The sequence below is a fragment of the Lactuca saligna genome, chromosome 5, assembly GCF_052625555.1.
Source record: "Lactuca saligna cultivar CGN05327 chromosome 5, ASM5262555v1, whole genome shotgun sequence".
Taxonomy (NCBI): Eukaryota; Viridiplantae; Streptophyta; class Magnoliopsida; order Asterales; family Asteraceae; genus Lactuca; species Lactuca saligna.
In genome coordinates, this window is record NC_136421.1 from 217448538 (window position 1) to 217472841 (window position 24304).

At 30.3% G+C, this 24304-nt stretch overlaps 1 long non-coding RNA gene across 19 annotated transcripts in view; it reads right to left on the minus strand.

Moving 5' to 3' along the window:
• The window catches only part of LOC145044905 (uncharacterized), a 34290-nt gene extending 12832 nt beyond the window's left edge, over positions 1-21458 (minus strand). The window contains exons 1-18 of one of the 19 annotated variants that reach the window (XR_013681700.1): positions 21301-21458; positions 20490-21005; positions 19827-19896; positions 17654-18502; positions 17451-17555; positions 17272-17335; positions 16700-16791; positions 16480-16523; positions 15394-15453; positions 15066-15154; positions 13964-14139; positions 13143-13205; positions 13006-13078; positions 12808-12899; positions 11377-11400; positions 11134-11173; positions 6853-6941; positions 6675-6718 (exon numbers count right to left, since the gene is read on the minus strand). This is a non-coding gene — a long non-coding RNA (uncharacterized LOC145044905). Of the gene's footprint in view, positions 1-6555; positions 6719-6852; positions 6942-11133; positions 11174-11337; positions 11401-12807; positions 12900-13005; positions 13079-13142; positions 13206-13306; positions 13420-13963; positions 14140-15065; positions 15155-15393; positions 15454-16479; positions 16524-16699; positions 16792-17271; positions 17336-17450; positions 17556-17653; positions 18503-19826; positions 19897-20489; positions 21006-21300 lie in introns of those variants that run through there. The other 18 variants (XR_013681705.1, XR_013681702.1, XR_013681699.1 and 15 more) reach the window with 18 other exon arrangements.
• Between the last annotated feature and the right edge of the window lie 2846 nt (positions 21459-24304).

Consider the following 24304-nt stretch of genomic DNA (forward strand, 5'->3'; position numbering starts at 1 on the left):
CCGGATATTTCCTTTGTTGCTCTGGATCTCTCCATTTTAGATCATCGTCCTATTTTTGTATGTCAACAAGTTCAAGATTTTGGTCCTAGACCCTTTAAAATTTTTAATTCTTGGATGCTAGATGATGGGTTTGATCAGATTGTTGAGTCTTCTTGGGCGTTTGATCAATCTAGTACTGATGATGGGGCGTTTATTAAGTTCAAAAATAAATTGAAATCTCTTAAAACTCAAAATATTTTCAAAAATAAAATGGAGCATTCTTGGAGATGAAAACCCAAAATATTTTCATAGTGTGCTTAATAAGAAAAAAGACAGATTTCAATAAAAGGTGTGAGAATTGATGGTGATTGGATTACTGATGCTAAAATTGTTAAATTTGAATTTTGCTCTCATCATATCATATCATACTATACTTCTAAAGGAGATATTTTTCCTTGAACCTCATGTATCTGAAACCCTTACAAAAATTTGCAAACACCTCATACATTTGAAACCTCCTATTTTAATGAATATCACTCAAAAGTCTCTTAATAATGATTAAAATTCAAAGGTTTTATAACTTATATAATATATTTAACAAAAAATTAATGGATAGTCTACTATAAAAAGACCAATCTCTTTGAGTTGACACACAAATACAAGTCACATATAAAATTTACAAAGAAAACAAGTTTAAATTTTTTGTGTTGGTTTGAGGGCTTTGGACCATTTTTCGAGCCATGTTATTAAGTTGAAGTTTTCAATTTGTAAGTTTGCTATACACTTTTTTTGTATTTTCTTGGTTTATGTATTCTTTTAAGAATATAATTGTATGTTGTGGTTGAAATTTTAATGTAAATTAAATTAGATTTATGTTATCGATCATATGTTATGGAAGGTGATATATATAATATTTAATTAACTATTGTATACATGTTTGTATGTTCGTGTTGCTTCAAAGCAATAACTAATTAAAAATCATGGATATGTCATATTATACATATTATCCATGTAAGTCTCTTTTAAAATACAAATTATCTATCTTATCACTTTCTATTTTAGTATATGTTTAACATTTTAATTATAATAATAAGTGCTTTCTAAAAGTTTCTGTTACTTATTAAAAATAATAAGTGATTTTAAAATTAATGAACAATAATTATAAATAATGAAATCAAATTATAAAAAACATGGATATGTCATATTATCTATGCAAGTCTCTTTTGAAATGCAAATTGTCTATCTTATCACTTTATTATTTAGTGTATGTTTCACATGTTAATAATAATATTAAGTATTTCTTAAAAGTATTCTTTAATTTATTATTAATAATAAGTGGTTTAAATTTAATGAATAATAATTTTAAATGATAATACCATCAAAATATAAATTATATTTAGCTACAAATATATTGTATTTTAAATGAACATTATTATTGAAATTAGAAAATGACCGCATAAGTAAAAATATAATTAATCAATGATAATAATTGTTAAAAATAATACTAAATAGATAATTATATTTAATTCTATTAATGAGGAAGATGGGTTGATGTTAATGAATATTTTAACAATATATTTTTAACCTGCACTGTGCAATGCGCAGGTTATAAAGGAGACATTTTTCCTATCATCTTATGCATTTGAAACCCCCACATAAATTTCCAAGTACATAATGCATTTGAAACCCTCACACATTTTCACATTCAAAGTAATTAATTGCACATCAAGGTTTTATAACTTATATAATATGTTTAATAAATAATTAATGGATAGTCTACTATAAAAATGTCATTCTCTTTTAGTAGACACACAAATAAAAATCACACAGAAGATTCACAAAGAAAACAAGTTTAAATGTTTTATGTTGGTTTGAGGGCTTTGGACTATTTTTCGAGCCATGTTATTATGTTAAAGTTTTTAATTTGTAAGTTTGTTATATATTAATTCTTTTTTTTTCTTGGTTTAAGTATTCTTTTAAGACAATCATCATATGTTGTCGTTAAAACTTTAATGTAAATTAGATTAGATTCATGTTATCGATCATATATTATGGAAAGTGATATAGATAACATTTAATTAAATATTGTATATATGTTTGTAAGTTTGTGTTGTTTCAAAGTAATAATTAATTAAAAATCATGGATATGCAATATTATAATGTAAGTCTATTTTAAAATGCAAATTGTCTGTCTTATCACTTTATATTTTAGTATATGTTTAACATCTTAATTATAATAATAAGTGTCTTTTAAAAGTTTTCTTGCGCTTGTTAATAATAATAAGTGGTTTTAAAACTAATGACCCATAATTATAAATAATAAAATCAAATTATAAAAATCAAGGATATGTCATATTATCCATGCAAGTCTCTTTTAAATTCAAATTGTCTATGTTATCAGTTTATTATTTGGTGTATGTTTTACATTTTAATAGTAATATGAAGTGTTTCTTAAAAGTCTTCTTTAACTTATTATTAATAATAAGTGGTTTAAAACTAAAGAACAATAATTTTAAATGATAATAACATCAATTTATAAAGTACATAACGTTAACAACAAATAAAATGTATTTTGAATGAATATTATTATTGAAATTAGAAAATAATCGCGTAAGTAGAAATTTAAATTAATCAATCCTAACAGTTGTTAAAAATAATATTAAATAGATAATTATATTTAATTTTATTAATGAGGAAGGTGTGTTGATGTCAATGAATAATATTGTTCAATATTTTATATCAAAGTTAATGTCAATAACATAACCATTTTAAACATATATTTTTCAACATTTTAACAATATATTTTTAACATACATTGCACAAATGCTCGGAATTTGTGTAGTGATAAAAGATAAGTTTGTGAAATATGATACCATCCTGATCGTTTCTAAAAGTTCCACGTACAATGAACTCCCAAAGATTTTAGTTCAACAATTTGATGCCCATTATATACTGTTAAGCAAATTGTTTGGGCTTGTGGTAGTGACAAATCCCCGAGTCCAGATGGGTTAATTTTGCCAGATGGGTACAAATCTGATATCTTTTAGTTTGTTTTGGATTTCTTTTCTAATTCAAGAATTCCTTCCAGGTGTAATTCCTCCTTTATTACTTTGATTCCTAAAGTCATTAGTCCCTTGCTTATTAATGACTCTTGACCCATTAGTCATATCAGTATTCAATACAAGACTTTGGCTAAAATTCTTGTTCTTCGTTTTGTCAAGGTGATAGATACGGTGGTAAGTAAAGAACAAATGGCTTTCAATTATGTAGTTTATGAAATTTGGTTCTAAATAGAGGTCTTGGATTCGTACGTTTCTTATTTCGGTGAGAGCTTCGGTCCTTGTTAATGGGAGCCCCTCAGATGAATTCCAACTTCAAAGGGGTCTTAGACATGGTGATCCTTTATCTCATTTTCTGTTTATCTTGGTTATAGAAGGATTACATGTTGTTATTGAAGATGCAATTGGAGAAAATTTGTTTAAAGGAGTTTCAGTGGGATGGAAGAATGTGAATATTTCTTATCCTTTTTATGCAGATGATGTGATTCTTTTAGGGGAGTGGGATAGATGTAACATTTATAATAGTGTTACTATGCTTCAGTGCTTTTATCTTGTCTCTAGGTTGAAGATAAATCTTTAGAAATCGAATTTGTATGATATTGGTGTTAGGTGGGAGGAGGTGGTGGATTATGCTCAACTTGTGGGATGTAAACCTAATAAATTACCTTTTGTTTATCTAGGTCTTCCGGTAGGACAAAATATGTCTAGAGTTGTCAAGGTGGAATTCAATAAAGGAGAAGTTTATAAAGAAGCTCTCTAGGTGGAAATATCTACTCTACCTATAGGTGGTTGTATGGTGCATCTTAAATTGATTTTGGATGCCATTGGAACTTGTTATATGTAACTTTTTATGATGCCTGTTGCAGTTGGAAAATATTTGGAGGTGGCCCTGCTAGATTCCTTTGGGGGATCTAGGAGAATTATCGAAAAATTTCATGGGTGAAGTGGGACTTTGTGGTGGCGGATTTTAATCAAGGAGGACTTGATATTGAAAGTTTAATTTCTTTGAACTTCTCTCTTATACATAAATGGCATTGGCATTTTCTAAATAATCAAGATCTTATTTGGGTCTCAATTATTAAAGCTATTTATGGTAATAATGGTGGTTTTGGTGGTGGTACGAGTAGAGTTGTTGGTTCCTCTCCATGGGTAAAGATCATTGATTCATGCTCTAAATTGGAGGAAAAAGAAATCCTATCGGATCAAATTCTTAGAAAAATATTGGTAATGGAAATGATACATCTTTTTGGAACGACGTTTGGATTGGAGATCACATATTATCCATTTCTATTCCTCGCTTGTATTAGTTAGAGCTTCTAAAAAATTGCTTTATTTCTGATCGTAAAATGGGTGTAAAACCCCGTTTATTTATTAAATAAATAAATTAATTAATGAATGGCTAGTAGTCCTAAAATAATAATTATATATATACCAAAGGATGGTTCGAAGGGCTAATTATCATTTTTAGAAGTCGGGGGTTAAAAGCGTGAGTTTGGGACTCATTTTATAAATATTTATAAAGACAGGGGCTCCGTAGTAATTAACTGAGTTTAATTTAAAAGGAAATGAGGTGGAGGGGATGATTATGTCATACTTAAGATATTGGGGGTCGTTTTTGTGAAAGATGGACTTAATTTGTAAAGGAATTGAAGGGGGCAAGGTTTAAATGGAATATCATAGACTTGTTTTGAAGGGATTCTATGGAGGAGGGGTCTGAACTGTCATTATGGCAAAGACATGATGAGGGACCGGGTATATAGTCTCCTTACCCGTCAAACCCTAACCCTAAGCCCTTATGTTGCAGCCGTCACTCACACCCCCCTTATGCCTCCCAACCGCCGGCCGCCACCCATTCTCTCTTGCTCCTCCAACCACCGAGCCTCCATTGTGTCTCTCCGGTGCTACTGAAAATGGAGACCATTGTGTAATGCTGGCATTCAGTTGGTAACAGAGGGAAGCGGGTTGCAATCGCCACCACCATCCATTAGATCCTGCCATTTCCGCCTTGTTGTTGCCTTCCGGCGGGTGGTGAGGCCGAGAATCATCGACGGATATTAAGCATGACAGTGCCACCGCCACCGTCCCTCTGTATCTTCTTATTCTTCTCCTCCTGCCTTCTACCATCGTGAAGGGCTCGATGTTCCACCACCGGGTGGGTGTTGCTGCTGTGGTGGTCGTAAACCACCGCTATCGTCGTCGCTAGTGTTGTTGACGAGGCCAAGAGTGTTGTAGACGATGCCATGGTGGTATGCTGCCACCCTCGAACGTGCTTCTTCTTCCTTTCTGCCAAGCTGTCGTCGCCGCTACAACTGTTTCATTGGGGTTTCGTTGTGCCGCCGGTTGCTACCACCAGCCACCGTGGGTGGTGGTTGTGTGTGTGTTTTACTTCGTGTATAGGTGTGTTTGGCTGTATTTCCATTAGCAATATGTGTGTTTGGGTGTTGGGGTTGCCGAAATTAGTGAGAAAAGCCACCACCGTGAGGGGTGGCTGCCACCATCTGCCGCCGCCGGCCACCACAAGGTGGCTGTGTGTGTGTTTAATTGTTTAGTGTGTGTTTATTTTGATATTTAGCATTGTAAAATGTAAATCACAGCTTGGAATAATAAAAGAACTTGAAAACCACCACCTTAGGGTGGTGGCTGCCGCCACCGGCCGCCGTGTCGGGTGGCGGTGCGCTTTGCCTCTTGTGATTGATTCGTTTGGGCTTAGTGAAACCCTAATGGGCTCAAAGGAGCTCTAATGGGCCTAATGAAGCTTAATGGACTCTATCGGACCCAATAAAACCCTAATGGGCTTAATAATATTTTAGTGGGCTTAATAGGCCCATAAAGCCCGAATTGACATAAAAGGCCAACAAATTAATAAATGGGCTAGTATTTGGGTTGGAAACCTTAATGCCATCAAAACCCTAATTTTGGGGAATTAATCGAGACACACGAGAATTATTTAATAACTTGGAATATTAAATAATAAACTTTGGCAAAGATTAATCTAAGCGATAATGGACTTAATGGATTAAGTCATTAATGGATTAAGTCGTTAATGTGTTAAGTAGGAAACTTAACCCTAATCATCATTTTATGTGAAACCCTAATTTCACTTGGGTTTATTGTTGGGCCTTCCTTTTGGGCTTTGATGATCGGGTTATTAATGGGCCATCTAAAGTCAAGCAATTAGACTAGAATAATTTAATGGGCCTAGGGTAAGTCCCATGTAAGGGGCTTGGGCCCAATTTGGAAAATTGGGCCATAGATGGGCCATAGTTTGGGCCTTAATGAGTATATGATGTTGGGACTTAGAATGAGACCATGTATAGGCCCAGGCCCAATTTGGAAAATTGGGCCATGTGTTGGGCTTTGATTCCTTGTTGACTTTGGGCCTACGGATTGGGCCTTGGGCTTGAATAAGCCAAGCTTGGGGTAATATAATTATCCAAAGTAAGTGTTTATGGTTATGTAGTGGGACCCAATTGAGGAGATCAAAGTAACATTTATGAGGTAAAAACTGAATGGGTAAAATGCCTTGATGAGGTAAAAACTCGATAGATTTCTACTATAAGTAAAATGCATTGCTATATTTTGGTTTGAAATGCCAATCAATGTAAACTAATACACACAACACAACAAAATATATACCTGCATAAATAATTGAAGTGTTTTGCTGTTTCTCTGCATACCCACTATAATTGACAAGATTCAAGAAGACACAAGAAAATAACAGATGTTTAGAATATTCAAAATTAAAAAGAATAAAAAGGGGTGGGATAATTATATCAAACAAAAAATACAAATAGAAAAGCTTAGAGAAGTTTACCTCATGATAGACTTCCTTGATCCCCTTCAATTTCTACACATGTTCAAGATAAGATATCCAAAAAATGATTTGTAAACATGATCATGTTTCTGCACATGAAGGGTAGGATAGTCATATTCTTATAGCTTCTTCAAACATACAATTATTTCTTTCACCTAACAGGAAATGTTAAATGTTGATTTTTATTTTGAAACATGTCTTTGGTTGTGAGTTTCTCTGTTCATGAGAAGTAAAATGGAAGTTCAGATCATTTAAATGCTCCAAAGTTCTTGTAAAGAGAATTAGTAAAAATATAGAAATGTGGGCAAAATAGTCATTTTACATGGCAGCATGAAGCCAAAAAGGATAAAAAGTGCAAGTAAAACAATCCGAAAACAAGTGTTATAAAATGCTCTAACATAAAGAAAAGTGAATAGTGCAATGCTGTAATTGGGTTGATTTTTCAAAAGAAAATGACTTGATATAGTAAAATATGATACATGTTTAAGGAAACATTTGAAAGTTTTAATGTTACAACAGAAACAAAACAAAAAGAAGTATCATGCTAACAATGGGTTGATTTTCAAAATAACATGCCTTGAAAAGAAAAAAAAAATGATATATTTTTCAAAATAAAATGCCTTGAGAAGAAAGTTATAATGTTTAACACCAATAAAACTGAAAAGCGCAAAGCTACAAATGGGATATTTTTTTAACCTACATTTCCTGATCCATAGACTATAAGCAGAAATACACACAAACAGAGTAAAATGAGCAATATTAACAATCTGTAGTCGATTCCTCTGAGATCATACATATAACTGATTTTGATGGTTCTTAAAAATTTAGAGTACAAGTCCCAAGTTAGGTTAAAAGAAGAGGGAAATTGCTAATTCCACAACCAGAGAAAACATATGAATAAAACATTTGGCACCACCATATCAACAACAGAAAAAAGATGAGATGCTCTTAAGATTCATAATCAATTAAGCTTTCATAAATTTATTCTCAGTTATGAAGAATTAAAAGCAAACAGGTGGTTATATAATAGGGACAAAATTTGTAATTTAGTAGTATAAGGCTATTGATATAAATTTCTAAGCGCAAAACTTGTGTACAGAAAATAACCATGCAAGAAGAGTTGACAATAAGTTATAACAGCTGTAGAAAAAAAAAACAAGATGATTTCAAAATATAAACATGTGGATAAACTTAGTGCCAATTATGCTTCAAAGTTCATTGTTGTGAGTTTCTTGTCCATTTTTAGTAAAAAATATAAACATGTGGGCAAATTAGTCATTCTACAAGGATTTAACAGCTAACTTGTATCCAAAAAAAATGAAACTACAACAATCAAATATGCAAGAAAATTCATTTTTGGTCAATATTCGAAAACAAAATGCAAACTAGAGGTTGGAAAATTAAAATAGTCAATCAAAAAAGAGCATCAAGGTGAAAATGAGCTATAAAAATAACATTAAATATATTTTTATACTTACATAAGAGAGGTTTTTAATGTATTAAGAAAGCAATTTAGAAGTCTTGGGCTTTAAAAGTCGTTTTATTATCCTCATCCTACTCCGAGTTAAACTTACAGTAAGTAACAAGGATCCATAAAACTAGCATAAGATTAAGGGCATAAAAGTTGTAAAATAGAAAGGGAAAAGTTAATTACACTGCTATCTTTTGAGTTTGCTTCAACAACAATTAAACAACCTAAAAACCCTCCATTGTGTTATCAATAATAGAGCTGTTGAAATTCTTGATTACATTTTTCAGATTAAAAAGAAAGTAAACTCGTTTCCAGACAAGAAATAAATTCTATCTCCAAACCTAAATAGCTCATCTACAAAAACATAATCTAGAGAAAAAACAAGTCCCTGAACACATTACATACATCAAAACCATGATAATAATAAAAGAATTGATAGTTTTTCTAAAAGTTAAATAACAAATTTTTTGAAATTTAAAATGCTCTAACATAAAGAAAAGTGAATAGTGTTAAGGAAACATTTGAAAGTTTTAATGTTACAACAGAAAGAAAACAAAAAGAAGTACCATGCTAACAATGGGTTGATTTTCAAAATAACATGCCTTGAAAAGAAAAAAAATGATATATTTTTCAAAATAAAATGCCTTGAGAAGAAAGTAAACATAAGTTCTATAAAGGTAAAGTGACTGAATGAGTAAAGATGTTGTGAATGAGACTAAATGACCATTTTACCCTTAATTTTCAAAAAAATAAATACATATTCGACACTTTAACATAAATTGTCAAATTTAACAGGGGATGAGCAAAAAGAGAGAAAAATAAAACACAAATATGTCAGATATAGCTGTCCAGATTAAGCTACAAGAAGGAAACAGTCAGATATAGTTATCCAAATTAAGTAGTTTACCCATTAAGCTTATTAGTGGAAAAAAGAAACAATCCCTTTAGCTTATATAAGTAAAGCCGATATTGTTTATTTGTAACCCCAAAAGAAAATACATGAAAACATTCATGCAAGGAAATAAAACCAAAAAGTTGGACCATACCATCAGATAATAAAGATATTCAACTAAGAGCAAATCCAAAAAAGGATTAAAAAAATGCCACAAAATTCGTTTTTGGTCAATATCCAAAAGCAAGTGTTTATATAAGGGACAAAAAATTGTAATTGTTATTAATATAAAGTCCCTAGTACAAAAGTACACATCATTGTACCTATATCATTGAAGAGAAGAAATTGTATTAAAAAAGAATTGGTAGATTTTTAAATTGTAAATGCCTTAAGAAGATAAGATTTCAAAGTTAAAATGCTTTAACATAATGAAAACTAAATAGTGCAATGCTGTAATTGGGTTGATTTTTCAAATGAAAATGAGATTACAACATTAAAGAAAGTACAATGCTCTAATCGGCAGATTTTTCAAAAATAAACACAGTATTGATAAGAAAATTTTAGCTTGGATTTTTCAAAGTAAAATACCTTGTCATGAAAATTTCAATAGGTACAATGCTATAATTTGGTTGATTTTTCAAAGGGAAATGTACTTTTTATAAAAAAAAAACTGAAAATACAATGTTGTAACCGGTAGATATGTCGACATAACATATTGAAAAATATGATAGATTTTGAAATTAAAATGCCTTGATAAGAAAATACTTGAAAGTTACAATGTTTTTAACACAAATAAAACTCAAAAGTGCATTGCTACAAATGGGATAATTTTCTAAAGGGAGATCTGCTTATTATATAAAAAAGAAAGGACAATGCTATATAGTTGTCCAGATTCTTTAACATAATTACACTAAAGCCTCTTATTAAAACAAAACATTAGACCCTACACTTAGTTTTAAGCCCTACAATATCAATTAAATAAAAAGCTAGTACGAAGAACTACAAAAGCAGATAAAAAACTAATACAGGGGGCAAATAAGAAGGAAAGAGACCCCACAAAAAGTGCCTTTGATGTCCCTTTATCTTTTAAAAGCTTAGCCAGCAAAACAAAGATAATTAATAACTGAGTGGTACTAAACATGTGAAAACAGTCCACAAGAGGGACATATATATGAGCAACACAGTAAGAACTCAAAAAGGAAAAACATCCAACTGAAAACTATAAAGATTGCAAGTAGTACAGTACATTATATTGTTATAAACAGATAGGATGCCTTGGAATCTGACTTGAGCAGATGATGGTGTAATGAAACAAGTAAAATAGAGAAGAAGAAATGTGTCTGAATGAGTGGATTAACTCAAATGTTTACACAACACTTATGTCATTCAAGAGGACATAAGTGTTGTGTAAACATTTATGACCAAGATACCCTTAATTACTGTTTGAATATAGACATAAAACTAACTTGCCTAGGAGAAATCCAGTTATACTACTCTAACTGTTTGAATAAAACTGACTTACTAAGACTTACTACAGGAAGACACTGATAATTGACATATACATCCGGATAATTCACTAAGCTTTCCTTCTTCTGTAGAAAAACAATCTTAAAAGGTGAGATTAACCTAAAAGCTTATGAAAAAGAAGGGTAAACAAAGTGAACTTATGCTCATTAAAATTTTTAGATTTCAAGTAGTATATCATGAAAGTTTATTACACGGTTATAAAAAAGATATAAGATGACTTTGAATATGAGTAGAGTGGATGAATAAAAAAGTGCATTTGATGTCATCATAGCAACTATAATAAAAAAATTAGATGATCTGAAGATTCACAATCAAAAAGGTTGTTAATAATCTTAGATTTCAAGAACAGAATCATTACACGGCAATAAAAGAGAAAAAACATCCATCTTACCAAAATGGAAGACAACTCTCATCTCCTTTGTGCTCCCCAACTTTCAACCAGAAACCCAAAAAAGGAAACATGCACATAAAGACCATTATATTTATAGAGAGCATCAGAAAAACACCATCCATAGCTTTCAAATAACTAAATATTATGATCTTAAGATTCATAATCAAAAAGGTTAATAATCTAGATTGCAATTTAGCAACATACACGAGTTGACAAGAACTGAATCTGAGTCAGTAAACATACATGCATTTTGTGTCACCATCACAACTGTAGAAAAAAGATGACATGATCTTAATATTAATATCAAAAGGAAAAGGTTAATAATATCGTTTTTAATTATATATATATATATAATGCTGAAAGCTCACTACACTTTTATTTTTAGGATGCTTCACCAAACAAATAAACAACATAAAAAGCTGCTTAATTTGTCGTTAATGAAAACCAGCAAGAAAGTCATCAACAGAGTTGAACTTTTCCTCGTTACAGTAAAATATTAAAAAGATGAAAGGATTTCGAAGAAAGTAATACAAGAGATATATACAACTTATATCTCCAACAAAGAACACTAAATATACCTTCTATAGCATGAATGTATATACTACTAAATACTACATAGCTCATGCACAAAACCATATAATTGAAGAAAGAAATTCCTAACCACACTAGTTATTAAACTAGGACATCATATATATATAAAGATTCATAACAAAATTAAAGAGCTAATAAAGGAAAAAAGTTCATTCTTTAGGATTTGCTTCTACAACAACTCAAACAACCTAAAGAGCTCCATGTTATCAACAAAAAACAAAATCCAAATAAATTTAAAAAATATAGACATGGTAAAGTGGCTGAATGGGTGAAATGGTTTGTATGGAGAAAAATATTGTATAGATAAAGCATGTTTCTTTCTGAATGAGACTAAATACTTTCCAAAAAAAATTAATACATATTCACAAAAGTATACATCATTCTACCTATATGATTGAAGAGAAGTAAATGTAATCATAAAGAATTTATTAGTTTGTCAAAATAAAATAACTCATTCTGAAAAATATGATAGATTTTTAAAAGTAAAATGCCTTGACAAGCTAATATTTGAAAGTTATAATGTTGTAACAGAAAGAAAACTAAAATGCACGATGTTAAAAGTTGAGAAGATCAAAGTAACATTTAAAAATTCATAATGGAAAATTTCATTAGATAAAGAAAAAGACCCCAAGCATCTCAACAGGATGGAAGACAAGTAGGTGAATACTAATCTTGCAACAGAAAGAAAACAAAGAAGTGTGAAGCTATAAATGGGTTGACTTTTCAAGGGAAATTAATATGCTTATAATAAGAAAAAATTAAAGTACAATGCTATAGATAGTATTTTTTATTTAAAAAAAAATGCCTTGATGAGGTAAAAACTTTATAGATTTCTATTATAAGTAAAATGCATTACTATATTTTGGTTTGAAATGCCACCAATCAATGTAAACTAATACACACAACACAACAAAATAATTGAAGTGTTTTGTTGTTTCTCAGCATACCCACTATAATTTACAAGATTTAAGAAGACACAACAAAATAACAGACGTTTAGAATATTCAAAATTAAAAAGAATAAAAGGGGTGGGATAATTATATCAAACAAAAAATACAAATAGAAAAGCTTAGAGAAGTTTACCTCACAATAGACTTCCTTGATAGCCTTGTGCTCTTTAATTTCAACACATTTTCAAGATATCCAAAAAATGATTTGTAAACATGATCATGTTTCTGCACATGAAGGGTAGGATAGTCATATTCTTATAGCTTCTTCAAACATACAGTTATTTCTTTCACCTAACAAGAAATGTTAAATGTTGATTTTTATTTTGTTTACAGTTCTCTTTGGTGACACCTCATCAATAACAACAATTTCATAAATTATTGTGGCCTTTAAATAATCAAATATTCTGCATCAGATAAATAACTCTCAGTTAGGTCCAAGTCAATGTTGTTGAATGGAAAATTGTGTACCTTTGAGCTTTAAAACCTTTCATAACATCTGATCTTGAAACATGTCTTTGGTTGTGAGTTTCTCTGTTCATGAGAAGTAAAATGGAAGTCCATATCATTTAAATGCTCCAAAGTTCTTGTACAGAGTTAGTAAAAATATAGACAGATTCTTGAAATCAACATACCAATCAGGCAATGGGCTAAAAGCATGACTTTCAGGAGTGATTAAAGCATTTTACACACACAAATCATCATTCACATAAACACCATATTCATATAATCATGTAACCTACAGTTCCTGATTCATAGACTATAAGCAAAAATACACAAACAAAGTAAAAAGAACAATATTAACAATCTTTAGTCGATTCCTCTGAAATCATACAGTGCACTGATTTTAATGGTTCTTAAAAATTTAGAGTACAAGTCCCAAGTTAGGTTAAAAGAAGAGGGAAATTGCTAATTCCACAACCAGAGAAAAAGCATGGCTCAAATGGTTCATGGAGCTACAATGACTAGTTATGAATATGAATAAAACATTTGGCACCACCATATCAACAACAGAAAAAAGATGAGATGATATTAAGATTCATAATAAATAAATTAAGCTTTCATAAATTTATTCTCGGTTATATAGAATGGTAAAAGTTCATTACATATACTAACATAGGATAGTAAAGCCATTCAAATAAGCCCTCTCGCTCTCTCTCTCTCTTGTCATGAGACACAAACTAATTTAAAAGAAAATCAAGGATAAACATGTTTGAAAGAAATGGGACAAAGGTTAAAAAAAAAAAAGACAAAAAGCTCAATTGCAAGAGTTGAAAAGAAGATAACCTAACCTGTGCATGAGGCAATATGTTTAGATTTATAGTTAAAAGGTTGATAATATAATATAGATATGAAGCACAGAATGGTGATAGTTGATTAGAATGATTTAAATATGCAGGATGCATGCAAGAGTTGACAAGAGGTGAATCTGAGTAAACATGCATGGACTTTGGGGCCTCTGTGGTAACTGCAGAAAAAAGATGAAAGTTTACGAATCTATAAATGCTCAATTGCAAAATGAAGAAAGTTTATAGCATTGCTATAAATAGATATAATGAGTAATAGAATAGCTGATTTTCTGAATCAAATTATCATGTAGTTCCCCATCTACTACCCTTAAGAACTCTATAAGGTCAAGTCATTTAATAGATAAACAAGTAAAATGTATTAATTAGAAGTAAAATGTAATAAACATACTAAGGATACCCACTATATAATAATAAAAAAGTTATAAAAAATAATTATAAAAGATAAGATGAGTGGTAAAATAATATATATTTCAAGTGCAAAATGGAAAAAATTCATTTTCAAAGTAAACATGCATGAATGCATGTATTATTAGGTTCCACCATAGCTACATAACTAGATAGGATTCCTAAGGTTGAAGAACACACACATGGGCTACCTTTTCTAATGAACAAATCCAAAAGGTTATTAAACAAATGAAATAGATAGGATAACACAATGCAAGAGTTAACAAGAACTCAACATGAGTAAACATACATGCTTCATAATCAAAAGGTTAATAATTTATAACAACAAACTATCTCAATCGCAATTTAACACCATTGATGAGTCGACAAGAACAAAATTAGAATAAACTATCTCAAGATTTCAAGAAAAATGGTACACATTCAAGAGAAGTGAACAATTTCCATCTCCAGATAAGAAGGCAGATATACTACTGCATAGCTCATGTATCAACATAAACAAGGTCATGGAAAGAACTCAAAAAGGGGGAAAATAATAAACTGGATACTAGTAAAAACTATAAATATGTGAGCACATAAAACCTTATAGAGAGACCCGAAAAAGAAGGGAAAACAAAGTGAACTTAAGATTCACAATCAAAAGGTTAATTATAATCTTAAATTCCAAGAACTGAATCATTACACTGCAATAAAAGAGAGAAAGAAAGAGCTGAAATCAAACACCAAAATGGAAGAGAACCCTCATGCTTATGCTCCCCAACTATCTATCATCTGGAAACCCAAAAAAGGAAACACATTGAAGAAAAATAAAAGTTATATAAGTGATACTCATATCCCTTTATCAAAACCCCCCTCCCTATGATACACATATCTGATTTCTGATAGTAAAAATGAAATTGCATGACCCCAAAAAGCTAGATGGAGAAAACCCCCAAAAAAACTCACTATGTTTCATTATGTATCTTCTTTATTCTAAATGATTGACCAACAAATTCAAACAAGGAACTTACAAAAAATAGAGAGTAGGAAAGAATTATATAAGGAACCTCTGCCAATTAAATATCAAAACCCTTCAAAAAAAAAACAAGATGTGATATTAAGATTCATAACAAAATTAAAGAGCTAATAAAGGAAAAAAGTTCATTCTTTAGGATTTGCTTCTACAACAACTTAAACAACCTCCATGTTCACCAAAAGACTGTTATCAACAATAAACAAAATCCAAATAAATTAAAAAAAAAATACAGACATGGTAAAGTGGTTGAATGGGTGAAATGGTTTGTATGGAGAAAAATACTGTATAGATATAAAGCATGTTTCTTTCTGAATGAGAATAAATGACCTATTACCCTCACTTTCCAAAAAAGTATAGTAAATGTCATCATAAAGAATTTATTAGTTTGTCAAAATAAAATAACTCATTTTGAAAAATATGATAGATTTTTGAAACTAAAATGCACGATGTTATAAAAATGAGGTGATATGATCTTAGGACTCATAATAGAAAGGTTAAAAATGGAAGCATCAAAGAAAAGATTACATTCTTAAAGAGGAATACACAATTATCAAGCACAAAATAGAATATAGCAGAAACTCACTATCAGTTATTATCAATGATCAAAAGTAAGAGGAAAGAGCAAATAACCTAAACCACCATAAACACTGTATTCAATCAAAATAAAAACATAAACATGCTTGTAAACATAACGTTTTTAAGCTTATTATAAGAAAAAATGAAAGTACAATGCTATTATTGGTAGATTTTTCAAAATAAAGTGCCTTGATAATAATGAAAAATATGATAGATTTTTAAAAGTAAAATGGTTTGATAAGATGATAAATTTTGAATGTAATAATGTTGCAACAGAAAGAAAACAAAGAAGTATGAAGCTATAAATGGGTTGATTTTTCAGAGGGAAATTAATATGCTATAGATTGTATTTTTTTTTTTTCAAAAAAAAAAATGCCTTGATGAGGAAAAAGCTTGATAGATTTTTATTACAAGTAAAATGCATTGAAAATACACACAATGCTATATTTTGGTTTGAAATGCCAATCAAAGTAAACTAATACACACAAGACAACAAAATATATACCTGGATAAATAATTGAAGTATTTTGCTGTTTCTCAGCATCCCCACTATAATTTACAAGATTTAAGAACACACAGCAAAATAACAAATGTTTAGAATCACTCAATTGTATCTTCTTACACTGTCCAAGAGAATATTCAAATTAAAAAGAATAAAACTAACTGTCACAAAAAATGATTACATCAAACAAAAAATAAAAATAGAAAAGGTTAGAGAAGTTAACCTCATGAAAGACTTCCTTGATACCCTTGTGCTCTTTAGTTTCTACACATGTTGAAGATATCCAAAAAATGATTTGTAGACATGATCATATTTCTGCACATGAAGGGTAGGATAGTCATATTCTAATATTCAACATACAGTTATTTCTTTCACCTAACAGGAAATGTTAAATGTTGATTTTTATTTTGTTTACAGTTCTCTTTGGTGGCACCTCATCAATAACAACAATTTCATAACCCCTGGGCAAACCCAAAAATTAAATTATTGTGGCCTTTAAATAATCAATTCTGCATATATTAAATAACTCTCAATTTTGTTGAATGAATAAATAATAGGATGCCTAGAGATATGAAAAAAAAAGATCAGGTGAAAAAAGAAAAAGACAAACCAGCTAAATTGAAATTTACCAACGTGCGAGAGTTGACAAGAACATAATCAATCTTTGGATTTACAAACAAAAGGTTGATGATATAGATTTCAAGCACAGAATGCTGTGAATAAGAAGGATGCCTAGGAATATGAATAGGAAGGTGTATAAGAAAAGGCAAACAAGCTTAATTAATTGCAATTTACCACCATGACAGGAATGGATTCTGAGTAAACATCCATGGACTTTGGGTGGGGGCCTCTATAGCAACTACAGAAAAAAAAAAAAAAAAAAAAAAAAAAGGTGAGCACATAAAAGCTTATAAAGAAACCCAAAAAAGAAGGGAAAACAAGTGAATTTAAGGTCAAATCAAAAGGTTACTTACTAATAAGAAATGACAACCTAACTCAATTGTAATTTTACCAGCATGCAAGAATTGAACAGAACTGAATCTAAGTAAACAGATGTACATTTGGTGTCATCATAGCAACTATAGAAAAAAAAAAATGAGAGGATCTTAGAATCCAAGAACAGGATCATTGCACTGCAATAAAAGAGAGAAAGAAAGAGCTGAAATCAGACACCTACTTGAATGGAATATCCACATTGAGAAAACATCTCACCAAAATGGAAGACAACTCCCCAATTTTCATCCAGAAACCCAAAAAAGGAAACATGCACATAAAGACCATTAGAAAAAAGAAGATACTTCAAAATCATCATCATTAGTTATCCTGTAAGGTATATGTGCATCCACAAAATAAACAAGTTAATGGAGATAATCATAGAAGAAAAATATTTGTTATATAAGTCACATTGATATCCTTATATCAAACCATATCTGAATTCTGATAGTTAAATGAAACTACACAAAAAATGAAATTGCATGACCCCAAAAAGTTAGAAGGATAAAAGCCCCCAAAATTTCACTATGCTTCATTCTGAATCTTCTTTGTTCTTAATGAGTGACCAATAAACTTAAAAGGAATTAAGAGCAGGATCACTCGACTATCAGAAACAATGACAAATAAAAAAATAAAAGATTAAAAGATTATCTCTGTATAAAATGAAGAACATGATGAAAAAAAAAAGAACCCAATAACCAAGAAACTCAATGACCTTAATTTTCAAGTTGTAAAGAATTATATAAGGAACCTCTGACATTCAAAAATCAAAACCCTTCAAATAAACCCATCAAAGAAAATCAAGAACAAGACAAGTGACAGATGAAAAAACAACATATGATAAACAAAGACATAGTTGAATAGACATTTCTTGGGCTTGCTTCCTAATGAACAGATCGAATATATATTAACATGAAATAAGTAATCCATTTAAAGAAGATTAATTTTACTAGAAATAAATGGAAAAACCATAAAATAGAAAGGATGGACACGAGCTGACTTTCAGTATTTTCCTCCACTATATATAGCACACCTGTATCATAATAAATAAATTACAAGTTATTAAGATTCATAATGAAAAAAAAACCCAGACAAGAATTGAATCTTTGGATCCATACATGCATTTGTTGCCACTATAGGAACTGTAGAAAAAGAATGAGATGCTCTTAATATTAAAATTCAAAAGGCTAACAATCTACACACACTGCTATGAATCGAGGGTCTGAATGAAGACTTGATGAGAACTAAATATGAGTAAAAAACATTTTGGTCATCATAAGATACAAAATAGAAACAGTCATATAGCTCTCCAGATTAAGTGCTTAACCCATTAAGCCAAAAAAAATATACATTCCATAGCATGAATATGGTACTAATTAAATAGTGTAAAACACACAAACAGTTGGGGAAAAAAAACCATAGCATCAAAGAAAGAAATTCCTGACCACACTACTCATGATTCATATAAGCATTTAACTGGAAACTAGTAAAAACTACAAGTGACACTGATGTCCCGTTATCTTTTAAACAACAACAGAATACATTAAAAGCTTAGCCAACAAAATAAAGATAAGTAATAACCTAAACACATGAAAATAGTCTACAAACATATATGAGCAACACAGAAAGAACTCGAAAAGGAAAAACATTTAACTGGAAACTATAAAAAGGCGACCACACAAAAGCCTGCATAATAAGGGAAAAGAAAGTGAACTTAAGTTCAATACGGTAGTTAATAATTTAGACTTCATTACACACTGTTATAAACAGATAATCTAGATCTGAAACATGTAAAAATAGAGACGAAATATGACTGAATGAGATGATCTTAAGATTCACAATCAAAAGGTTGTTAATAATCTCAGATTTCAAGAACAGAATCATTAGACTGCAACAAAAGAGAGAAAACATGCACATAAAGACCAATATGGAAACAAAGATACTTCAAAATCATCATCATTCCAATCTGTCTCCTGTAAGGTATATGTATAATATCCACAAAATAAACAGATTAGTGGAGATAATCACTTAACCAATATCATTGAAGAAAAATAACTGTTATATAAGTGATATCCCTTTATTTCTACTCCTACAACAAAAGCAAATAAAAATAACTTGGAATTGCTCATCTAGAGAAACCCAGAATGAAAACACGCTTGTAGATGAATAAATTCAAAAAATAATATATTTATATGGGACAGATAAGCCATCTAACAAAGCATTACGAAACAAGACACATCTTTCAACTATTTTCGGAAATATTCATCAAACCCATCTTATCGCATTCTTGAAGCAAAAATACTAATTATTCTATCTCACACTTGCAAAAAATAACATTAAGTGCTAAAAATTGTCACCTTTCAGTCTCTCTTATGCCTTTGTACATCATAAATGACTTCAACTTTGAAACACTCTTCTACGAGGATGCTACAATAACAAATACAATCAACATAATCTTATATACAAACAAACATTTGGAAACATATGCATCATTGCAAAAGCAACATAGAAAACAGGGAACTCAAGACAATTAAACCAAAAACAAACAGAAAACAACCACATCAGTAGAAGATATCAGCCACAAGGAAGAACTAAAAACAATCAAATCATGTAAAAAACCTAAAGAAAACCCCCAACAATAGACATCTCCAATATAGCAACAAACTTGGGAGCACAACAACAAAAGTTAACAAACTTTGATACAACAAAACCAATAAACTTTGTCTTTGCTGAAACACCAATAATGACATCCTACTTTCTGAGTATTACCAGGAATAACCATTAACCAATTTGTAAACAATCCATAGATACCAGGAGCAACAACTAACTTGTAACTTCACTGTGTCAATGTATAAATCTAAATACCACCAAACTTAAAAACAAAAGAATTAACAACCAAAATAGAAGTCGTCTGAAAACTAAAAAGTGGTGTTCAAAACAAACCAAAAATTAGAAGTTAGAAGTTAGATGCCTTGTAGAAATTATTTACAGGGTAACAATTGTAATTAGAAATTATATACCTTAGAGAGATTGTGAACCAGATGCTAACTTGTCTTTCACTCCTCCAGAAAATCAAAAAACGCAAAGGATATCAAAGAAAGAGATGCTGAGATGAGAATTTTGATTTTGAACTATACGAAACTAATGATAAAATCATGAAAATAGAGCCAATGTTAAAAAAAATAGATTGATGTCTCTAATGTCAATCGATGGGGGAGGGGGGAGGAGAAACCACATAATCATCAATCTGCTGCCAACGAAAGGATTTTTTTGATTTCTCTTCCCTAGGTCTCGACTCCTCGTCTTTTGCCAGGCGCCAATATCAGCGATATATCCCCATCGTAATTTTTTTTTTTTTTTTTTTTTTGCCGCCTAACGTCTTTTCCTTTCCTGCTGCAGGAGACACTTGGGACCCAAGATAATCAAATTCGGGCAGACATTTTATATATAATTATTGATATTATTCAACCTGAATTTATGCCCCTCAATATTAATGTCCTGGGCCATAGCCCAAGCTGCCCAGTCCCTACAATGAACTTAAGAAGATTAAAGAGCAGGATCAATCGACTATCAAAAACTATTTCAAATAAACAAAACCAAAAGATTCAAAAGATTATCTATGCATAAAATGAAGAACATGATAGATAAAAAACAAGAAACTGATCGATAACCAAGAAGTGGAAAACCCCCCAATTTTCAAGTAGGAAAAAATTGTATAAGAAACTGTTAGCCTTTCAAAATGAAAACCCTCGGAAAAAATCTGTCAAAGAAGAATCAAGAACAAGACAATCGACAGAAGAGAAAATTAAAATATGCAAAATACAGACATACATGGGTACTTGAAGAGACTTATCATGGGTAGCTTGCTGTTGGAGAAGAACGATCGAAGGGAGTGCAGATTGATTACTGATAGTATATGATATATGTAGGTTTCTAACGGTAACATATTTTATTTCCTTATTTCGCGTATCCAACTAACGATTCGATTTCATGGTTTTTAATGCGATTCTAAAGATACTCAATTTAAAACCGCTTTGACTCTAGTAAACTCTAATCTTTTGACGTGACTTACATGATAATTACATATTAAATTTTCACATTATTACTATAAACACAACTTTTATTAAATAAACACCCCAAATTACTATAAACACAACTTTTACTAAAAAAACACTCCTATTAATTAGGGAATGATTAATCTATTTATATCCATCACAAAGTCTAATCATCCCTCGATTTTAATATTATATAAAATTATTTATTTTATTTTATTATAATAAATAAAAGCTATATTTATTATTATTATTTATTTTGTTTAATAATATTACTTCAATTTGAAGAAAAAATATACTTATTATATTTATCATTTATTGTTGTTTAACAGTTATTATTATTATTATTAGTATTATTTATAGGTATATAATAATATAATATAAGTTTTGTTATTCTTATTACATTAAAAACATATGCATGTATATTACTTTATTATAATAAAAACAAGATAAATTTTATTTTATAGCAAATAAAATATTTTAGTATTAATTGTTGAAACAACGTGACAAAATATATACTACAAAAAAAATGTTAATATTCAACCATAAAATAAAAAAGAAAATATAAATAAAAAATAAAGAAAATCAAAATCAAAAGAAGAGGCACGTGAATTAAAAAAAAAAAACAAAAAATTGGGTTAGTGTCTTGATTTGTACATTTATTGAATTAGAAATATACGGACTTCAAGAAAGACATAGTGTTCAATGTAAAAAAATACTTTTGACTTTTTTATTAGGATGTTTATGGTATTTTTAGGGTGTTTATTTAGTAGCTACCTTATCAAAAGGATGCTTCTATATACACAAATAAAATCGTGTTCCCATCCCATGATCTTCCCTCGTTGAATCAAGAATTTCAACTTCCTTTATGTTTTTTTATTTTACTCTATTCAATTTAGATGTAAGTTTTAAAAAATACATTTTTTTTTTCTAATTTTTATATTACACTCTAATACTTAATTAATGATTTGAAATATGTATATAATATATATATATATATATATGTTCTTAATAATTAACAAAACACATTAAAATAGTCGTTAAAACACAACCACAAATCGTATTTTATCTGTTACATTTGGTTAAAATTGATGAAAAAATTTTCATTCATGTTCATTAATATGAAGTTTGTATCATCCAAAGAGACACAGGACAATTGGTTTATACCTATTTGCACAAGATACTATGGTCACCAATAGTAAAGAGAGGGGGTTTAGAATGTAATGATTAAACAAACAATTAATAACATAAGCAATCAACTAAATGCGTGAATTAAATTCAGAATTTGTAAGGACTCCAACCCCATGTATGACAATTTAGCAATGTGACTCAAAGATGACACAATATTCGTTCAATTCTATCTAAGTTGGTACTTGAAAGTGCTAATAAGTTAACACTTCCCATTCACCATATTAATTAATCAAAACAAGCTCTTTGATTAACCCTAATCTTATTAACCTAATCTAAACAAGCTCTTAGAATTAGATTATAAGATTGCATGAAGCTTTATGTGAATGTTCCCAACAACACCCAATACTCCTCATAAGCTCGGTAGTGTAAAAGTGTATAAATAAGATATACACTAAATTCATTCAATAGAGATCAATTTAATGCTTGTTACTTGTTCAATTTCACAAAACAATTACGGATTTTGTGAAAGAGATAACTTGAATGACCTAACCCTAATTCAAATGACCAATAAGAATCATAATTAGAATCAAACATTCGATTGAAGCAAAATCAAATTCATTAGATAGAAATTAAGAACAAATATCATGTCATATGATTGAAGTCACTACCAAGAAGTCAAAACATGAAATTTGAGAAATTAGGGTTCTAGCCACACATGGCTAGAACAAGATCACAAGTCTAAAAGATGAAATTAAGTGTAATTACAACTTACAAAAACAAGAATTAATGTTTCCAAATGATTAACGGACAAACCCTTGCAAAAACCTTCGAATTCTCCTCTCCAATGGTGCTATGATATGTTCCGTATCCATAAAAATGACCCTTAACCCGTAATATGAAAGATAGGAAAAACTGCCAAAAGTTGGTTTCTGGGTCGAACACGGCCCGTGTTAAAATAGGCTAAACTGACACGGGAACATGCCTCGTGTTGATTTGGACTAAACTGACACGGGTCGTGTTCAGCATGGTCAACAGCTCCCATTTTGGTCAAACACGCCCCGTGCCCACTTTTCAGTGTAAATTCAACACGCCACGTGTACCTCTCTGACTCTAATTCCAAACTTGATTTTTCCAACTTTTTCGTTCTTCGCCCGATCATCCCGAAATCTTCACCAATGCTTCCCGACACTTCTCAAAGCGCGTTCCAACCTCCGGTTTACCTGAAAAAGATATAAAAGTGTGCAAATAAGGTTGTTCTAGAGACTAACATGAATATGATAAAATGCAAGGAAAAGGAAGAACAATTGTACTAAATACATGCATAAAATGGGACTAAAAGGTGCGCAAAAAGGTGCACAAATAGCACCTAACAAATCTCCCCAAGCTTAGACCTTTCTTGTCCTCAAGAAAGAACAAGAACCGGACAAACAGGACGATTTCTAGATGGCAAAAAGAAAAACTTAGAACGAAAAGGGGATGAAGGATCCTAAAGGTTAAGAATGAATGCATGCAATGTAATGCCATGAAAATTAAGGTATGTACAAAATGCACTTGAGAAACAAAATGAAGCAAAAGAAAAGAAGATTAAGAACAAACATAAAATATGTACTTTTGTAACTAAATAAAGGTACGATCAGACTTTACATCGATAG